We start from the raw sequence: 19498 nt of genomic DNA, 5'->3' as shown, positions 1-19498 counted from the left end.
CCGGAATTCCTCCAATTTGACTTTGAACCGGATTTGGAAATTCACGGTTAGAGCGAACCGGAATTTGCCTCTCCGGAATTCCTCCAATTGGACTTTGAACCGGATTAGGAAAATCACGGTATGAGCGAACCGGAATTCGCCTCTCCGGTGTGACTCCGGTTTGATCTTAGTCCGGATTTCACTTTCCGGACTGATTTCAAACCGTTATTTTTGCTAGGGAAAAATTTAAATATATATAAATAATTAAATAATTTTAACTGTTATCTTATTATTTTAAATGTACTTTAATATCATTTTTAATGAATGTAGAGCTTCAAATTGAACACGAAATCCAGGCGGTACTAGTATCGGCTATAGGTAACTTTGCGCGTGCGCAGTTTGTACGGTTTGACCATTTGGCGCGATCACGCAGTCCATGAGAAGAAACAAGAACTCGTTTTCGTCTTAAAATCAGCAAGGCTGACAGGCAAGCACACTTTTTCTTACTTTATAAGTTCCGCAGTGTCACATAAACTGTTCCTGAACGCTTCGTGCGTAATCCTGTGATCGATCTTGATCGCGGTTTTGAGTGATCCGGGCGCATTGTTTGGCTGTGGTAGTTACAGGTGCAGTCGCGCGCTGTCATGCCGAAACACAAGACATCCCGGACGTTTCGGCGGAAACTACGGGAAAGTGTGGAAATGAGTCTACGGTTGGCAGGCACGGCCGTCGATTTTGTGTTGGATTCCGGTTCCGCAGTTTACTGTGAGGCTGCGGTAGCGGGCGAGTCAGACAGGTCGTCCGTCAGTGAGGGACCCAGCTCCGGCGTACGTTTTTCTGCTGCCACCGAACGAGACGCAGAGAGCGAGGAAACAGTCGGGAACACCCGTGAAAACAGTCTCTTTTCTGGGAGTTCTAATGTTTCCGTTCACAGCAGTGACGGCGACAGTGGAGCCGCAGGTGCCGCAGGCGCGAAAATTCCGAAACCTTCAAGTGATGGAGAAAGCGGTTCTGTTGAGCAATTTAGAAACGATTTAAGGCAATGGAGTATCAAGAACAGTATCTCCCATCAGGCTCTGAATGACCTTCTGAAATTGGCGAAGAACCATCCCTGCTTCTCTTCCCTGCCAAGCTGTGCTAAAACTCTGCTTGATACTCCAAGAAACTGCCCAGCAATAACGGAGTTGGGTGGTGGGCAATATTGTCATTTTGGACTGGCTGCTGGTTTGGTGGACACTCTACAAGCTTTGACAACTTTCCCAGAATGCCTCTACTTGCCGATAAACATTGATGGGCTCCCTTTGACCAAAAGCACACGGGACCAGTTCTGGCCAATATTCTGTAGGGTTGCTAACTGCGGAAATGGCCGCCCCTTTCCGGTAGGTGTCTTTCGTGGGCAGTCGAAGCCAGAGGATCCAAATCTGTTCATGCAGGCCTTTGTACGTGACATGGTCAGCTTGCTGGAGACTGGTATTCTCCTCAATGACAGCAGGGTGGCAGTCAGGCTCACACAAATCATTTGTGATGCCTCTGCTAAGGCCTACGTGCTTTCCATCCAAAGCCATAATGGATACTTCAGTTGCACGAAGTGTACAACTGAGGGAAAAACAGTTGGTCGGAGACTGTGCTTCCCACAGTTCGATGCGGAGCTGAGGACCGACCAGAGATTTCGAACAGCTAGACAAGAGGACCATCACACTGGCACAACCATCTTACAGGAACTGCCTATTGACATGGTTAGAGATGTGCCATTGGAGTACATGCATCTGGTGCTGCTAGGTGTTTTGAAGAAATTGATTTTCCTCTGGTTCAAGGGCTCCAAAAAGTACAGGCAACACAGGCGCGTCAAAGAGGATATTTCAGAAAAGCTCTGCCACCTCCGGCATTTTATTTGTTCCGAACTGAGCAGACGACCACGGAGCCTCTCTGAGGTGGACCGATGGAAGGCTACTGAGTTTAAGCTGATCCTTCTGTACACTGGCCCTCTTGTGTTTGTGCCTAGCTTGCCCGTAGATATGTACAAGAATTTCATGTCTCTCCATGTTGCCTTGACAATCTTGTCATCACCCAGATTGTGTCGGGATTTCCTTGACTATGCAGAACAGCTTCTGCTACACTTTGTTAGGACGTTCATATTTCTTTATGGAGAAGAAATAGCTTCTCACAATGTTCATGGACTAATTCACCTTGCTGCGGATGTGCGGGCCCATGGTTCAGTGAATGGGTGGAGTGCCTTCCCATTTGAGAATTACATGCAGAAGCAGAGCTGTGTTCACTTGCTGCTTCTTTTTGTGGCCTTTTGTGGTCGCCGGCCTCGCGATAGTTTTGTAGCCGTTGCATCAAAAAGCACTAGAGTTCCAAGTTTGCTGTCCGCAACTTTAGCGTCTGGTTTCTCGTATCTCAACGTTTCTTGAAAACAAATGCAGGTTATAGTTGTTTAAGCTTCTTATTATATCACTCTCTCTGTCGTACGCACATAGGTATCCTTATACAGTCAGTAAATTGTAGATATATACTTATAAAAACACGATGCTACATTCCTCGTGCGCTTTCCACTTTTTCTGCGTTTCCTCCTCTCCTGCCCTCCTTTCCTTCCTTCACCGCCCTCCCCCGAGGGGACAACATGGAGAATGGATTAGGAGACGCCTCCGTTAATCCGGCTTAACCCGCCGAAGAGGGGGCCTGCTGCTTGACTAAAAATTATTTCGCTGCTCGAAAAAAAAAAAAAAAAAAAAAAAACGCCGCGGGGAGCGACCGTATGCGCTTTGCCGGATGCGCAACGCTCCGTCCGCCTTGAACAAGCTTGTATGCATTGGACTAACATTTTTTGAAGTGCGGCAGGTTTAGTGTAGGTCCTATCATATGGCCCTGCAAGACTTCCCTGTCCGCCACAAGCTAGCCAATAATTCAAGAACATAACGACAACAAACAGTGTAAAATAAAATGTGTATAATATTTCTAAGAACACCGTTGTCTTCACTGCTTGGCTTTCAAATTCTTAGCGCTGCCAATAATCGTAATCAAACTATTTTTATGATTGAAGACAACTCGTCGTGCATCGACCCCAAGATTACGCTTACGTGAAACAGGATTCGGCGCGGGAGCGGCTCGAGTCACCGTAAACATTTTTTTTTTTTTTTTTCAACGTGGATTTTGCTTTTTTAATTTAGCTGAGGCACCACTCGCAGAACACGAATCGCATACTTGGAAGGTATATACGGTCTGAAAACTCATATAGCTGGTTCAGTGAATGCAATACTATCGCATTCGTTGAAGCTTGATTTGTTGATTCGAACTTCAACAAATCACACGCACCCATTCTCCCTATTCCTGTTTACCCAGTCATAGTCGTTCCCTCACAATGCAATACGAGTACAAGTAACTGCAGTTTATGCATTGTTGACGTTAATTGGACAGCCGTGATCTCACGGTTTTTAGAAGCGCTATAGAACGAGCACAAGCGTCGAATTCCGGTACACTGATTCATTTCTGTCTCACCGCCGTGACGCCACACGGGAAAAGCGATTTCGTTCTGTCTGTGAAATTAGGAACACAGAAATCAAGCTATAATACCGGTAATAAAACAAAGCAAAATGGATCTCTGCAGCCAATACCCAACCGTTTGCGAGGTGACTAGGCAAAAGCATATATTACCTCCGTGCCTTTACCCTCTGCACACTGCCAGAGAGAGTCATACAAACTCCTTGGAGCTATTGTCAACACGATTGCGTTTGCAAGCCTCTAGTTTGACTCGGCTGGGATTCGTCCCTTCCATAGTTCTCTATGAAACGAGAAAGGTAGATACTTTTCTACATTGGGTGGGTTTGCCCGGGGCCTCCAGTTATTTACGGCCAAAATCACACTGGAGGCGCTTCAGCAACGTTCACTCTGGTCGACACACGTGCACACTAAAAATGCCAGTCGTCTGCCTTCCCAAAAGATACTTGAAGAGCCAATCATAGAGACCGACAGATAACGAGGCCGAAATTATGCTTGTACCTCAAAAAAATTATAACACAAATTTGGCCTCGTCATTCCCAAACTGGTTGCCGGACGAAATTCTCTATGCGTATTGTAAGCCAGGGTTGGTAATAGAAACATAAGATACGTACGGCAGAATTCCCTGCCATAAATAAAATGATTTGGCTAAGGCTAATGTAACGCGAAATAGGTGCAAAGAGTTTTGCAAAAAGGAGCGTAAACCGAAAAAAAGGGAAAAAAAAAGACAGAAGAAAAGGAGAAGTAATAATAAAAAAAAAATCTCTGGCGACGTGGCCAAAAAAAAAAATTCTGTTCATGTGATTTTTATTGTCACGTGACCAAACAAAAAAAAATAAACGAAATAAGAAAAGAACACGAGAAAAAATCATCCCCTGCCCGGTTTCGAAGCTCTTGATCGTGAAACTAGTGCGCAATTCGTTGCGCCTAGTTGCGCCGACATAACTTTTTTTTTCTTTCTTTATTGCAAGTTGCGACAACATAACTCTGCCTGTAATGCTCGCGCATTTTCACATCATAGGAGAAAGCTTAGGTGCCTTCGTAGTTTTTCATGCATGTGTTATTTTTATGTGTGGCAAGAGTTCACGTTCCGGAATGCTTTTAGAGTTTTGGAGCAAAACGAGTTTCTTCATCCGAGTCACCTTCTAGAGCCAGTAGACCGCACTGGGTCGTCCAGCTAATCAAGCAGCTATTTTCAAAATCTCTGACGTGCCCGTCCTCGCATCCGAGGTCGCCGTTTGACAAGCTTATCTTCCACCTGGTAGCCGGAACCCCAACGGCAGCTATGTTCCGTCCCCACTCCCTCTCGACAGGATGACCTCGCCCCGAGGCTAATCCCCTTCTCTAGACACTCTTTCCACCCAATGCTGGCCCTTTCCCTCCCCGTCTCCAGCTTCGGGAGAGAAGGTTCTTCCCTGCAGAACGTCCCGTTTGTACAGCGGCCTTTAAGAAGCAAAAGCGAAAGCCTGAAATGCCTCTCCAGCAGTTGTACAAGCGTATAATGGAGGAGAGAAGTGCAGGCACAGAAGGAAATGTCTCGTCAACGGAACCATGCTTCTCTTCAGAGCACGAGAGTGGTCCGCTACCTGCAGGTTGCAGAGGGCCGCAGTTCAAAAAGGTTGCGGTCCCTCACAAGTTTGTGTTGAAAACTGATGCCAGCTGCTTTGTCATGGATGACGGAAGCATAGTCCAAGCCTCTAATATCGCTTTCTTCTCTTCTGGGTCTCCTTGTGTTGTTGGAACCAGGTTTCTTGCAAGGTCTGATATCTACATGTATCCATGCAAGTCCTCTCTTCTTGGCATTTTTGAGGTGTCGAATCCTTCAGCCACAACTGCCTGGGCTTTAGAGGACATATCTTTCAAATGCCTCAAGTTTGAATATGAAAACAAGAAGATTGTCTTTCCCTTGCTTCATGATAATTAACTTGGAGCTGGTGACCACATTGGAAACTTCTGTTGGAATTAATAATACAGAGAAAGTGCAGAATACTTGGGTTCCTACATGGAATACATTTTTTTTCGTTTGGTCTTCACCATGGCCAGCTCCACCTAGCTGCAGTAAGTTTTAATATTAGTAGTATTATTTTTAAATTTATGATACCTGCTGAAGGCTCGAAAATACCAATTTCAGATTGAGAATGTTAGTGTGCAGTGCAAATTTACTAACCATTGCAGCTGAGTAATACATAGGTCTCCACTCTTTTTGCAAACTAATCTTTGTGCTGCCTTCCCTCAGCTGTCTTCCCTGAAATAACAAATTCCTGTACTTGGTCTTACATTTAGGAATGTTTGCCATCGTCAAATTCAGCGATGAAGATGATATGGTCGCAGTTGTTCCAAGGTCCTGGTATAAGGATGGCTATGTCGCTTGGCCACCAGAGAAGAACCCGAGAAAAATGCAACAAATGGTGCAAAACGCGCACCAACCGCCAGACTTCTGGAAGCGGCTAAGGTGCACTGCCCTGGATTGGTTTGGTTAGTATGGCAGTGCATTCCCATAACTTACATTTCAAAATTTATTGCACGTCAATTGGTTTTAAAAATTCAGCAGTTGGTGAACTTTTTTCTTTCTATTTATGGAATTTAATAGTTCCAAAATGTCTAGTGTGTGAAATTTTGTATTCTGTTTCTTTTTTTTTTTTTCTCGAACTTGCAGAGTCCTACGAGAAGGCTAGACGAAAACTTCCGCGAGCCGAAGAGACCTCTGATTTGCAAAGTGACGTAGAAAGACGCCGAAAAAAGCCGATGCGATGGGAGCCAGATGAAACTGATGAGGATGATGTACTAGTTGGCTTCTGTGCCTCAACTTCAAGTAAGCTATCGTTTACAGAATATTCCCCACAGCTTATGGTTCTAGCAGTTTGATTGTCATGTTACTCATAAAAAAATATTTCATTTATGGCCTGGGTAGAATAGGCATGTCTCAAAATTAGTTTCTGTTGGAACTTTCTATTTGCAATATTTGCGTCACAAATTTTCAGTTCTTACGAGGGACACCGAAACTTCTCTCTATTCTGCCATTACTCCGCGCAAGAGGGAAAAGTGGGGAAGGGGTGGCTTTGAGTCAGTGGATAAGTGTCACCCACTCTGCTCTTCTTTCTTGTGCAGACTAATGACCAAATAGAGAGGAATTTCGGTTTCACTCCTAATAACTGAAATTGTTTTCTGCAACCTGAATATTGCTAGGAGAGAATCTTCCTTGCTATGTGTCGTTTATTTGTTAAGTTATTATCTGAAGAGTACGTTGGTAGAGTTAACTGCAGCAGGAGGAATAGAACACACAGGACGAGGAACACTTCTATTCAATATTCGTCGTCCTGCGTGTTTTACTCTTTCTGTCATCAATCTTCCTTCCGACCTGTAAAATAAAGTTAAGCTAAACTAAAAAGCTCTGTTTGCTTCTTCCTCACGCCTTTGTGGTGTCTAGCCCCTTTCCTTCCCACCCCATCGCCACCTGAAAGGAGCAAAGTAACTGATGGAAGCAGCACGTCTAAGCCCTCCAAACAGGCGGAACCTTTGCTTTTGAGCGCCTTTCGACACTTTGCATGGCATATGGACTCTGCGGCTGCTAGGATTTCCTTTTCCTTCTACAGGCATGTGACCTGAAAACACTATTTCGATCTGTACTCTGTATCACCCTATGATAGACTCGGAGGAAAAGCTACGGGGTCGCCACGTCCAATTGCGAGCCAGTTAGAAATTACGTGTTATATTACCCTCTCGATCATACGCACAAGGGAGCAATCTGCAACGTGCATTTTTAATACGTCCGTTATTGGACCTGACGACCCATAGGTTTTTTTCTTAGTCCATTGAAGGAGAGATGGAGCGTAGCAACAGACGGACTGGAGGAGTTTTGGCCATGCTCCAGCATACGTAAAACGATCCGAAAACTAAGCTTGTGTTCACATGCACGTGTGTCGACTTTTCTTTTTTAAAATTGAAATTGGGTAGACGTTTATTGACCTTTCTGGCAAGAAAAAAAAAGAGTTCCAATTTAAGTGTTTTGTTTACTGCTTTCTTTTGAGTCCTGTTCAGCTTGTATATGAACAGCTCTCCCCAAACAAGGAAAGTAAAACAACTGATTGATTGATTGCATATCCCCTTATTTAGCACACCGTGGCAATTATTGCCCCAAAGCAGGACGACCACTTTTTTTTATTTTGTTAACCCTTTTATAATTTCCATGACATTGAAAAAAACCTAATTTAGGAATTAAACAATAGAAACTCGCAATCTCGATACAAAGCATTTGCTTTCTTTTCTTTAAGGCACGCAAGTATTGTAACTACTAGGTAACTAACATGTTTCGCAAAATAAAAAGCCGTTGAACCGTTTTCTGAACCGTTCATCATTATTTTGTTTTTTGGTTCGGTTCCGGTTCAGTGCCAAGATGATGGCGAGCGTTTCAATTCGGTTCGCGTACAGTTCGGAAAAAAATAACGGTCCGATTTTCAGTTCGTTTCCGGTTGGACACCCTGTTCGCTACTATGATTTTATTTTAAACGTGCCTACCCTATGCAGCCTGTAAAAATTGATGTTAGTAAGTTCATTGTCTCCTGTGCACTGCTTATACCAGTAGAATTGATGTGTTTTAATATGTGTCTAATGTCAAGCCTGTAGCCAGAAGCTTTTTCTTTTTTTTTTTGGGGGGGGGGGGGGGGGTAGGGTTTGCTTTTGGGAAGTTGACCTGGGTGAGGGAGGGGTGAGAGGAGCTGACAGCTAAACTGGAAATTTCAAAGATGCCAAGCCCCCCCCCCCCCCCCCGCCCCCCGTGGCTAAGGCCCTGTCTGGTGCGTTTGTGCCACAATTTGAACCTAGTTGGTTGTCTGTCGCCTCATCTAGATAACAATTGATGCATCCTACTTTTTGTAAGTTGAGGTTGAGCCAAATAAACGCAACCATGTTCCAATTAGGCAACACATTGCTCCACGGGACAACCAGGAAAGGCGGTAGCCATGACGAAATAAGTAATGCAGATACGACAATGCTTTTTTCTTTCTCTCCAATAAATATGAACATTAAAAAAAGAAGCAGAAAAAGGACTCGGCGAGATAGTTGTACGCAATGCCACCCCAAAACATGGAATGTGCGCCTTGAAACAAGCATCCAACCTTTTTGTAAAGTCAAACTGTCCCTTAGAAATTTAAAGCATACTTTTATTACGCTGCTACTTCTTTTTAAATTTATTTTTGCTGCGGTAAAAAAAACAAGAGACAGGAGTTAGCGCCGCGTTTGTGTAGTTCCTTGCCTGGTTCCTGCATATTTGCAGTTTCTCTTTCCTGCTATTCTTGTTACTATGTATCGACTTGCTCAACTGCAAAGGTTGCCATTCGCGCATTGCGGAGCAACACTGCCTGCAATGAGGCTGTGGTGGTGCATCTGTTGCGACCTTAACTTGTATTCGGATGTAGACCTCCTGTTTATGTTGGCTTTGAGCATGTGTGTCTAGAGTAATTTCCCAAACAACAATTTTTTCAGAGGCACATGGATACTTGCAACCACAAAAGGAACCACTACCACCTGCGGCAGAATCTGATGATGACTGGGACGAAGAGGGAGAAAGCTCTTTTGAACCACCACCAACCCCTCCTGTGGTCATCAATGGGCCCCTCAAGTCCAACAAGGTGAGTTACAGTTGGCCTGTCTGGTTTTCTTTCCCTTACAGTTTAGGCTTTTCTCCATTTCTTTTAGCACCCCTTAGCTGTCGGAATTCGTCAGATCAATTGAGTTATATCACTACAAGGCTATTTTTTCTAGCTCTGTTCATCAGGCACATTGTACTTTATTATGTTGTTTAATCGACTTCATAATAGTTTGATTTGTTAATCAAACTGTTAATATAGTATTGAGTTACTCGAGTATAATTCATATTCGTCAAAAGGCGACCGAAAGACCTGTCTTGTTAGATTTGGAATATGCGAAATGCATTTTACTTTTCTCATTCTACTATGGGCTAGCTAATAGAGTATAAATAAATAAGTATATTTTGAATACTGCATACCCAAAAGCACGCAGATAAAAAGGCCCTTTGTGATCGACAGATAAGAATTATTAGGGGACAAGAGTATCCAACACTGCACCATGCCTCCCAAGAAAAGTCCCCGTTTCAAATTGAAATATTGTTGCAAAGTGCATTTCAGAGTGCTAGATGAAGCATGCTTAGAAGCTTACACTACTGCAAAAAATAAATGTGTAAAGTAGTCTTCTAGTTACGGCCCGATGGGAAAAGTTGACCACAGAAAGCACACACCAGCTGCTTTTTCTTGCACAACTATGTAAATATTTGAGCTCATGTGAAACAAGTTTGGTATTCAATTCAATATTCGGCTTTTGTTTTTTTGATACAATTATAATTGTATTATTTATATTACCACAGCCCTACTGCAGAAGGCTTTGAAAGGGACTGTTGCTTTTAAAATTATGAGCACGAGACTTGTACAAAAAAGCGGAGCGACCCAGCAGCAGAAACATTGAGTACATTTCATGGTGCCTATTATTCTGCTCTTGTGTGCTACAGTTTCAGGGCCACATCTGAATATACACCATCTTGCCTGAACTGCGGTTAATTCCTCAGGCTTCGCAGTTTATTATTGGTAACAGTTCCTAGTGTGCTGAGCATTCTTCTAAAGCTCTTAAGTTTTTGGCGATCTTCCAGATCATTCATCTCAGAAGACACACAAGGAAAACTGCAGAGGTGGTGTGAAAGGTGAGAAATATACACCAACTCATGCTTACAAACAAACCGGAGCGACCCTAGCGGACGCCAGCGGCGCCGCGCATGGGCGGTAGACGGTGGGCAAGAAGCCCGCTGTTGCCCATAAACAAACCATTGAATTGCGTTGTCGTCGACGTCGCTGGGAGTCCCCGTGCTCTTTTTCGCGCTGTAATTGTTGATTCTACGTCCTCCTAACAATGTCTGACTACTTAAGCGGCTTCAGCAAAATTAACGAGGCAAAGCTTTGCGTGAATAATGTGACAAGTGGCGATTCATTTCACGTGTACGCCGCAGAATGAGCGCTAAAGCCTGACTCCCACGATGAGATTCTGCTCGCTATTTTCAGTCGCGACGTCACTCAAGCTGCAAAAAGCGCGGACCGTAGCTGTGATGGTGGACGTCGATACTGAAAACCGCTAGTAGAGTCGGGCATTACAAGTCGGTGATGGCCATTAGGTAACAATGATCAACATCTTCTTGTATCTACTGTTTACACTTAGCCTACTTACCTCAACCAACCTTCAAAAGTGTTTTGAGGCCTGCACTTAGTTCTTATCGCAATTACCGGGTCAAGGTTTGGTTTACGGGCCGCTGTTGTTTGAACGAGCTGACGACAAAAAGCAGACAAGTTTGAAAGAGCAGACGACAATTCGAACGCATGCGCAATGGAGTGCGGGCAAGAAGCACCGTGTTTGGCGTCAACAAACCATTGGAATGTCATGTTGTCGGCATCTGTGTGAGTCTGCATTCTCTTTTTCACGTTAGAATTGTCAATTCCACGTACTCATAGCAATGTCTTACAACTTTAATCGCCTGAGTGAAATTATCAAGGCTCGTTACGCCGCTAACCTTTGCGTAAATAATTTCACGTCCGGCGATTCATTCGCATGAACGCCGCAGAATGGACGCCAAAATCATGACGAGATTCTTCTAGCTATTTTTGGTCGCGACGTCGCTCGTGCTGCAAAAGTGTAGAAGGTAGCGGCAATGATTGACGTCGATACTGAAAATTGGAAGCGGGAACAGACCAAGCGTAACAAGTTGGTGATGGCCACTGGTACCACTGATCAGCATCTTGTATCTACTGTTTACACCGAGCCTACTTAAGTCTTTTGAGGCCTGCAATTACTTCTTATTGCAATCACTGCGTCAAGGTTGGGTCTACGGGCCGCTTTTTTTGAACGAGCAGACAACAAAAAGCAGACAAGTTTGAAAGAGCAGACGAAAGTTCGAACGATCAGGTAACCATGTGAATTTGAAGGCGCACTGAACCCCTGGGCGGTCCGGACAACTTGGCGGTTTTCTCTCGTTCATGTTGGAACAAAACAACTACATCTGGCAACCACAAAGTGTTGCCGGCACAAACAATCTTAGTTCGACAGCGCCTGGTTTGACCTTTTCACGGCTACTATCCACGTTCTCGGACAAACGGAGGGGACAGAAAAACGTGAAAACTGACCTTCAGACCTTTCCAGACTCTCTTGGTACAGCCCCTGTCGCAGCATTTTGACGTGAAGGCAGGTTTATTGTCTGGTTTCTTCCAAAAGAACGCAGGAATGCATGTCTCACACGACGACTTCTGCCCACCACCCCAGACCGGAAGTGCGCCCGACGCGCCACCACCGCGGCGTGACGTAGGAGAGTTGAGTTCGTGCATAAGAACCTTATTTTTAGTTTCTTTAATACTAAAATAATTATGCTTAAATTAACCATGTAGCCTCGTTGGCAGACTGAGAAATGTAGCTAGCATAAGCTCAGGCTCGTGTATTATATTGCCTCGTGTTGCATATATGGCTGTGCCAGCCCCAATACTAGATTCACTATTTGAAAATCTCACACAGGTCGCAATGCCAAAAGGCGACACCCATACGGAGAAAAGCACCAAATTTGTCATGCAGCAGACAACCAAGGTGGGTTCAATGCTGTTCCCCATATTTTTTTGTTGTGCTTAGTTTAGATTGAACTGTTGACGTTGGAAAACAAGTATAATGAACAGAACCAAATGAATAAGCTATTAAAGAGTATTCACAAATTTACCATAGCAAGTTTTTTTATCTAGGTTGCAGAATAAAAACACTACCAGCACAAGGGCTTGTTTTAAACATACTGATTTGACCAGCCTAAGGATGTCCAATGAATGCTTAAAAGATGGTAATTTAACAGTTCACTTTAAGTCTGTGTCTCTAATCAAGCAGTTGTGTCTGGTACTTACAGTGCAGATAAATGCCAAATGCATAACATTAATGTACTAGATCAATCTCTCTGGGTAAATAATTGTTGCTTTAATATGCTTAAATGAGCCAAGTCTGAATTATTGAAAGCTTTCTAAATCAGCAAGTTAATCCTATTCTCAGTTGCTCTACCACTTTCCTGAAACATGTTTGTTATGACACAGACATTAACAATCATATACCTTTTATATTTTGCAGGAATGCAGAAAGAACTGTTCCGTCTGCTGCACATGGTAAAAGCTAAACAAGAGGAGCAGTCTCAACAACTGGACCTCATTGTGGGAAAGTTAAGCCAGAATGCTCAGTATGTGGAAGACTCCAGTGATGGCATCATCTTGGACACATTCAACACGGTTGAGAATTTTCTGAGTTTCAACCATTTATTGGAGAGCGAAGAAATGAAGAAAAAGTTGGTAAGCTAATGCTTACCATTTCAAGTTGCATCATGATTTTTTTGGGCCAGATTTTTTTAGTTGCCTGTAGATTCAAATGTATGCCCATCTGCAACACCAAACAGCTTGCTTGTGCTTGGATTACAACCCGTGTCCCCCAGAAGAGCTCACACTAAAATGGCCTGCAAAATTCAGCAATGATATATGAGGTTTTCACAAATATATTTTACTGGGCATATTTAGCAGTCTTGGGTAGTAACGCGTTACTAGTAACGCGTTACTGTAATTTCGTTACTTTTTTGGTAACTTGTAACTGTAACGAGTTACTTTTTGAAAATGTAACTTGTAACTGTAGTTCTATTACTTTTTCTGAGGTAACGATGAAAGTAACGACGTTACTTTTGTCGTTACTTTCCAGTGTTTTATGAATAATATATCACTGAACGAGTACAATTTAGCCATTCTTTGCGCTTTCCAAATTGTCTGTTCGGAAATTTCGAGTGTCAAGTTATTTTTTACAAAAACTTGTGAATACGTTCTTTCTCGCCAGTCACGACCCGAATATAGCCACGTGCAGATTTGGTGAAAAAAAAAAAGAGTAGTTATCTTTAGCACGCGCTTGTACTTTGTGACTAAACACTTAGATCTTGGTATCTTGAAGAACTATCTCTTTTGCGTTTTTTTTCTTTTTTCTGCGCAAACGCTTTTTAATCGGGTGAATCAAACATGCATCTCCAAAACAGGCGGAGGGCACTGCTCATGTTCGTATTTTGATTTGCGCCACTACTCCGGTGTAGTGTCAACAGTCGAGGCAAAATTTACTGCTGTTTGCGCGGGCTTTGTTTCTGGCTTGCCGGGTACGAACTGAAATATGTCCAGGGACTCTATGAACCCAGCGCGACCGTCAACGAGCCAGCAGTGTGCTAGTGCTACCAAGGATATAAATGTTGACAAGAACAAAGAAGAACTACCATGGCCGGCGTATAGAGAGTATTTTGCTGTGGTGGAGGTGGTTACTAACAACTTGACCGCAGAAAACGACACTCTGTTGCCTCAACGCCTACTCAGCAATCAAAAACTGTTCCGGCGAAACAACACAGCAATTCCAACCTGCGCGTTAGACGAGCGCCTGTTCCGCAAGGACAGGGACGTGTTCGTATCAAAAAAGGGAAACTCTCAGACACTAATTTCGAGAAGAAACTGCTGCCAACTTACAATAAGAAGTAAAAAGCACACTTTTTAATTTTATGCAAATAAACTTGGTGAAAAGCGTTTTCTAGTTTTTCCTAATTTTTTTTTTGTGTTATAGAAAAGTAACGGAGAAGTAACGTCGTTACTTTTTAAAAGTAACTGTAACTGTAACGAGTTACTTTTTTGTTGCGGTAACTGTAACGGTAATTTCGCTACTTTTTTCTGAAAGTAACTGTAACTGTAACGAATTACTTTTTAAAAGTAACTTACCCAAGACTGATATTTAGGCATTACAATTTTTTGTCTCAACTCGTACAAAGGAAATAGGAAAGAAGCAACTGACTTTCTCGACGGCGCGGAGCACACTGTTGAGAACAGATAGAGAAGCGGCTATGTTCGTTAACATTACCCAGATATGGTGTGTCCAGTGCAGATAAGCACGAGAAACTACAAGATCAGCAAGTGCTTAGAGTTCGGATTTCTCTCAATTTCTGTATGGGGTCTGCAATGCATCCACCTGTCTATAGTGTGAAAGTGGACAGATGAAATGCATCTGTTTGTGTTATTGCGCACTGCAAAAGCAGATGATCGTCTGCTTAACAGAGGAGACCCAACATTTAGATTCTGGAACAGGTACAAAGAGACTGTCGAGCACATCTTGAGACAGTGCAGCTGCTTCTAACACAGCTGTGAAAGTGGCTTTCAGGGCAATGTGGTGTAGGCACTGGGCAACAGAGACAAGGACGCGTAAGAAAACATACTCAGGACTACAGAAGCAACAAAGTGCTGCCTGGTGGAGTGGAAGACTTAGTTGCACCGTGAAACCTCTTTCCTGTACCCAAACTAACATGAGCTACTGCAGCAGGGTGGATTCAATATAGTTTTGAAGAATCGTATGAATCAGTTTTGTGAGCTGTGGCGTATTTTAAAAGTTACCGATTCATCTAACTGACTGAAACATGGCCGTCATTCCATCTCTTCCCGACAGTGTGTGTCCTACGTTTGACAAAAAATCAGTTCCTTATTTATTATTTCTTTTGTGTTCTGAGTAGGGACCTAAATTTTTAGTACATCGAATGCCACCTGATAGGTCAAGTTGATGACTTTGTGCAGGCCATTTTAAGTAAACATTGTTCTTGGACATTCTGCACAAATGTCTGTTGAACATGTTATGTGTTACTAGTTGCATATTTTTAAACTGAGAAATCTCAAATCCAGCAGCCATGTGACAATCATGACACTGGATTCTAATAGTTATTTTTTACTTTCTGTTGCAGAAGATGCATTGGAAAGGCTGTGACGGAAAAAGCATCCACGACGCCCTGCAAAGAGTCCTTCATAAGCTAATGTCAGATGAGGTGGCAGTTGAATTTAGCTTTCAGGGAGGCAAAGGGAAAAGGAAGTTTTGTAACCTTCGGAGCTGGACAGTTCTGCTTGGTATGTAACTGTGCTGACTTTTCACAATAGAGGCTTGCAACCGACTGAGAGTAATTTGGTGGTGAACGCTGCAAACAAGTCTATACTAGTTTGGGCACCGAATGTACTAAAATATGTCACAGTAACATCAAAAGCTAATCAACTGGAAAATTTAGCACAATCTGAACATTTACTCTTCCTATAAATTTATGCAGGGGCTGTGAACTAGTGCGCTTGCACACTTTCCTGCATCAATGGGTATTAATATTTGAGGCATAGTTGACAAAAAATAATATTTATTTGGAGTGATGCTACTAACCACAGCACATATGCAAGCATGAGTGTGGTGTGATAATTAGCACAAAATTGGTTATGATTGATATTTAACTTGTTAAGCATCCCATTTAACTGTTGAATCTCAACATGATCAGCCCATTGCCAAAATATGCCATAACAGTTGTTGGCAGTTGGGCTTTGTTGACTAAATTTGACTTCACACTATTGAGTGGTGTACTCAAACCTTCAGGAGTTTAAAATATTAACCCCTCAAGTCCCTTGGACGAGCCGAGCTCATCGGCCAGTTTCTGGCTAAAACTGTCGTGGACGAGCTCAGCTCGTCCAGTGGTTTTTTCGGTAGCCCTCAATTCCAAGGACGAGCTAGGCTCGTCCGAGTAGTTTTGCGATGCTGATCATAGATGGCAGCACTCGTTTTAGTTGGCAGATATTTTTTTCGCATCCGCTAATTTTTCCGTAATAATTTTTTCACACTTTCTGTGTAATACTAGAGGAATAACAATTCAAGATTAAAAAAAAATATGGCACTTTTAGGTTACTTTTGGAAAAAAAAATTTGGCAGTTTGGCGCCAACTACAAGTTCGTTCTGCGCCCTAAATATAGTTCTAAATTTTTTTTTCTTCTTTGTAAATTCGTTTTATAATATTTTTCCATCTAGCCTGTTTAAAAAAAAAAGTTTTTTTCCTTTGCATGTATCCTTCAAGGGGTTAAAACTAAGAAGCCTGATAATCGCAACATCTCGACCTAAGGAGTCGTCGGTGGCTACTGCAGCTGGAGGCGTCGAGATACTCTAGCTACCTGCAGCAGCAGATTATTTCTTGATCCCATGCTCGCAGTAAAGCCGAGTTACACTGACATCATAGTTATTCAGGTCTTTTAGAATTTTTTTGCCCAGTGGTTTTTAGACAACCCAAGTTTGTTGGATGCATTATGGAACTTTATAAAATAATACTTTTATTGCCTATCCTGGTGGCTGCCCATGCTCTGTTTCATACTTAATGCGCAATGCTGTCAAGGCTACTGGCGCAAGCGTCTGGCTTGATCTTGCGCTTTCGCGCGCCCTTGCGTAAGTGGGATGCTAGATGAAGCCACACGCTTGTGCCAGTAGCGTTGCATTGAAGTATGAAACGGAGTATAAGAATTAATGATTGGAATGTGCCAACCAATGTTAAGTTCCTTTGAATCCTAGAAAATTACACTGTGCATTTAGTTACTTGTTCTTGTTTCAGAAAACAGCTGACTTCCGTGCACTACTTCAGCTTTGGAACACACTTGCATTCTTTATCATTCTAGAATTTCTGCTCGCCAATAAGGGCCTTGGGGCAACTGAATACAAGGTGGAGAAGGCACTGAAGTCATGGCTGGCCCATGCAAAGGAACGGATGGAGAAGCGACAGCCAGAAAAGTAGGAGTGGGACTGCCAATTCGACTGCAAGGTTCTAGTCATTTTTAAATACCGGGCGTCTTAAAAGAAAGGTTAACTCTAAAACGGCCTGTAAAAATCAACAATTTGATGTATCGAGAGAAATTTTCTAAAATATGTTGTTTACTGGTCAAATTATTTAATTGTATTTGAAGTTTTAATTCTGACTTGAAGGAACTTAAAATAAAAACATTACTTTTTCAAAAACTTGGTGGCAGTTGTTGGTAACAGTTCCATCAACGGCATTGTTTGCTTGCCTTTTGCAGGGAGAGCACCACCAGTCCGACAAGCGCCACGCACGTGTTTCTAAATTTGTGTTCCTGCGGGAGATACCTGTCAGAATTAAGTTCTTAGTGTGCCTGTCTAACCTAATTGAAAACTCATGCCAAGAACTTAATTCTGACAAATATCTCCTTCTGAAACATGAAGTGAAAACAACGCATTAGGTACTTATCGGACTGGTAGGGCCATCTCTGTAAAAGGTAAGCAAACATGGCCATTTTTTAACTGTTCGCGAGAGCTACCGCTATGTCCTTGAAAATGTCATTTTTATAACTTTAATTTCCTTCATAGTCGTAGTTGAAACTGGCAAATTTCAATGGAAATATCTAACCAGTAAACAACATATTTGAGGAAATTTTCTATGTGATACATAAAATCACTAATTTTTGCAGGTCATTTCAGAGTACAACTTAGGCTTTGATGCCTGGTTTATTATGTGATATTTTTATTTTTGGAATGTTAAGCAAACATTTATTAGAGAAATCTTGTTCTGATAATAAAGTATTCAATGCTTTTGATGCTAACATCTGCCCATGTCTTTACTGAGCAGCTTTCTTCGAGCTCAGCCCTACAGGTTGGCTCAGATACCTCACTTGCATGAAATTCTATTGTTGCCAAGCTCATAGTCACTGTGGAAGATGTATCTTTAGGTAAAAACACAGCTGGCAAACTGCGCAGTCGAGTTCTATTGGTGCACACCTGACTTGCAGCTGACAGCTGTGTGATCCAGGCCACTGCCTACAGCGTCGAGTGCCAGCCAGTCAACGCAACGGAGGTATTATATTACCGTAATCTAGCCAGCACGTGACGAGGTTGGCACGCTGTATGTTGGAGCTGCCTGTAAGGCCCCACGTATAAACCTACAGTGTACAGACTGCAACCCGTAGGGTCTGGTACGAAGATCCCAGGTATAAACGTAGGAAATGCTGACAACACCCATAGGGATATGTTGAGAATATACTGGGGACCAGAAAAGTGGACCAAATGAATATCCCATGGACGTCCTAGGGAAGTATATCTCCCACCACGAATATTCTGGGGATATCCCAAGGACAACCCGGATCTGGTACGGTGATCCCACGGATAAACGTAGGAAATACTGACAACGTCCCAGAGGAAATTCTGGGGATGTACTGGGGATTAGAAAAGTGGGCCAAATGGATATCCCACGGACATCCTAGGGAAATATATCTCCCACCACAAATATTCTGGGGATATCCCAACTTCCGAGAGGAATATTCTGAGGAGGTCCTCAGAATATTGGGAAGGGATTGTTCGTCCTGAACGTATACAGCAAACCCTCGATGCATAACCGATTCGGGGAGCTATTCCGCAAAGCACGTGCAGTTGCGGGTGATGGGCCGCTACTCATCGCTGGCGACTTCAACGCGCCTCACGCTGCCTGGGGGTACGGACGAGAAACGCCAAAGGGCAAGCGCCTGTGGGAGGACTCGCAAGACCAGGGACTGGAATTAATCGCGAACCCTTCTGATCCCACGCGGAGGGGTAACAGCGCGTGCGTCGACACGCTACCGGACCTTGCGTTCGTGGCGAACGTAGCCGCCGCGCAGTGGCAGAACACGCAGGAGGATCTAGGGAGCGATCACTCGCTGATCGAGATTCGAATAGACACGGGGCCGCACGGTCGCGGGTTTCACTCCGACGGCGACAGGAAGGCGAGGGGACGTAGGCTCCTAATCGTGGAATGGGACGCGTTCCGTAAAACGCGCAAGAAGCACGAACGAGGTGACGGGCCGATTACGAACATTGATGTATGGACCGAGACGCTTAGAAGAGACGTTGACGCGGCAACGCGCGAGGTTCCGCCCAAGGCGAACCTCGAAGTGATCGACAGCAGACTCCCGCACATGTGGGAGGCCAAGCGGGCCCTCCTAGACAGGTGGAGACATCAAAGACACAATAGGACCCTACGCAGACGCATAGCCAAACTAGACAGGGACATAGAGGAACATGCCTTCCAGGTGTGCCGCGCGCAATGGGAGGAGACGTGCAACGGCCTAGAGACTCAATTGAGCGGCGCGAGCGCTTGGCGCCTCTTCCGGCACCTACTGGA

At 43.6% G+C, this 19498-nt stretch overlaps 1 pseudogene; it reads left to right on the top strand.

The window, feature by feature from the left end:
* The first annotated feature begins 278 nt into the window (after nt 1–278).
* On the top strand, nt 279–17948 carry LOC115316945 (annotated as a pseudogene).
* The last annotated feature ends 1550 nt before the right edge of the window (nt 17949–19498 follow it).

This window comes from Ixodes scapularis, unplaced genomic scaffold, assembly GCF_016920785.2.
Source record: "Ixodes scapularis isolate PalLabHiFi unplaced genomic scaffold, ASM1692078v2 PGA_scaffold1__304_contigs__length_218370807, whole genome shotgun sequence".
Lineage (NCBI taxonomy): Eukaryota > Metazoa > Arthropoda > Arachnida > Ixodida > Ixodidae > Ixodes > Ixodes scapularis.
Note: the sequence above shows the minus strand (reverse complement) of the source record. Positions and strands in the feature narration are given on the sequence as shown.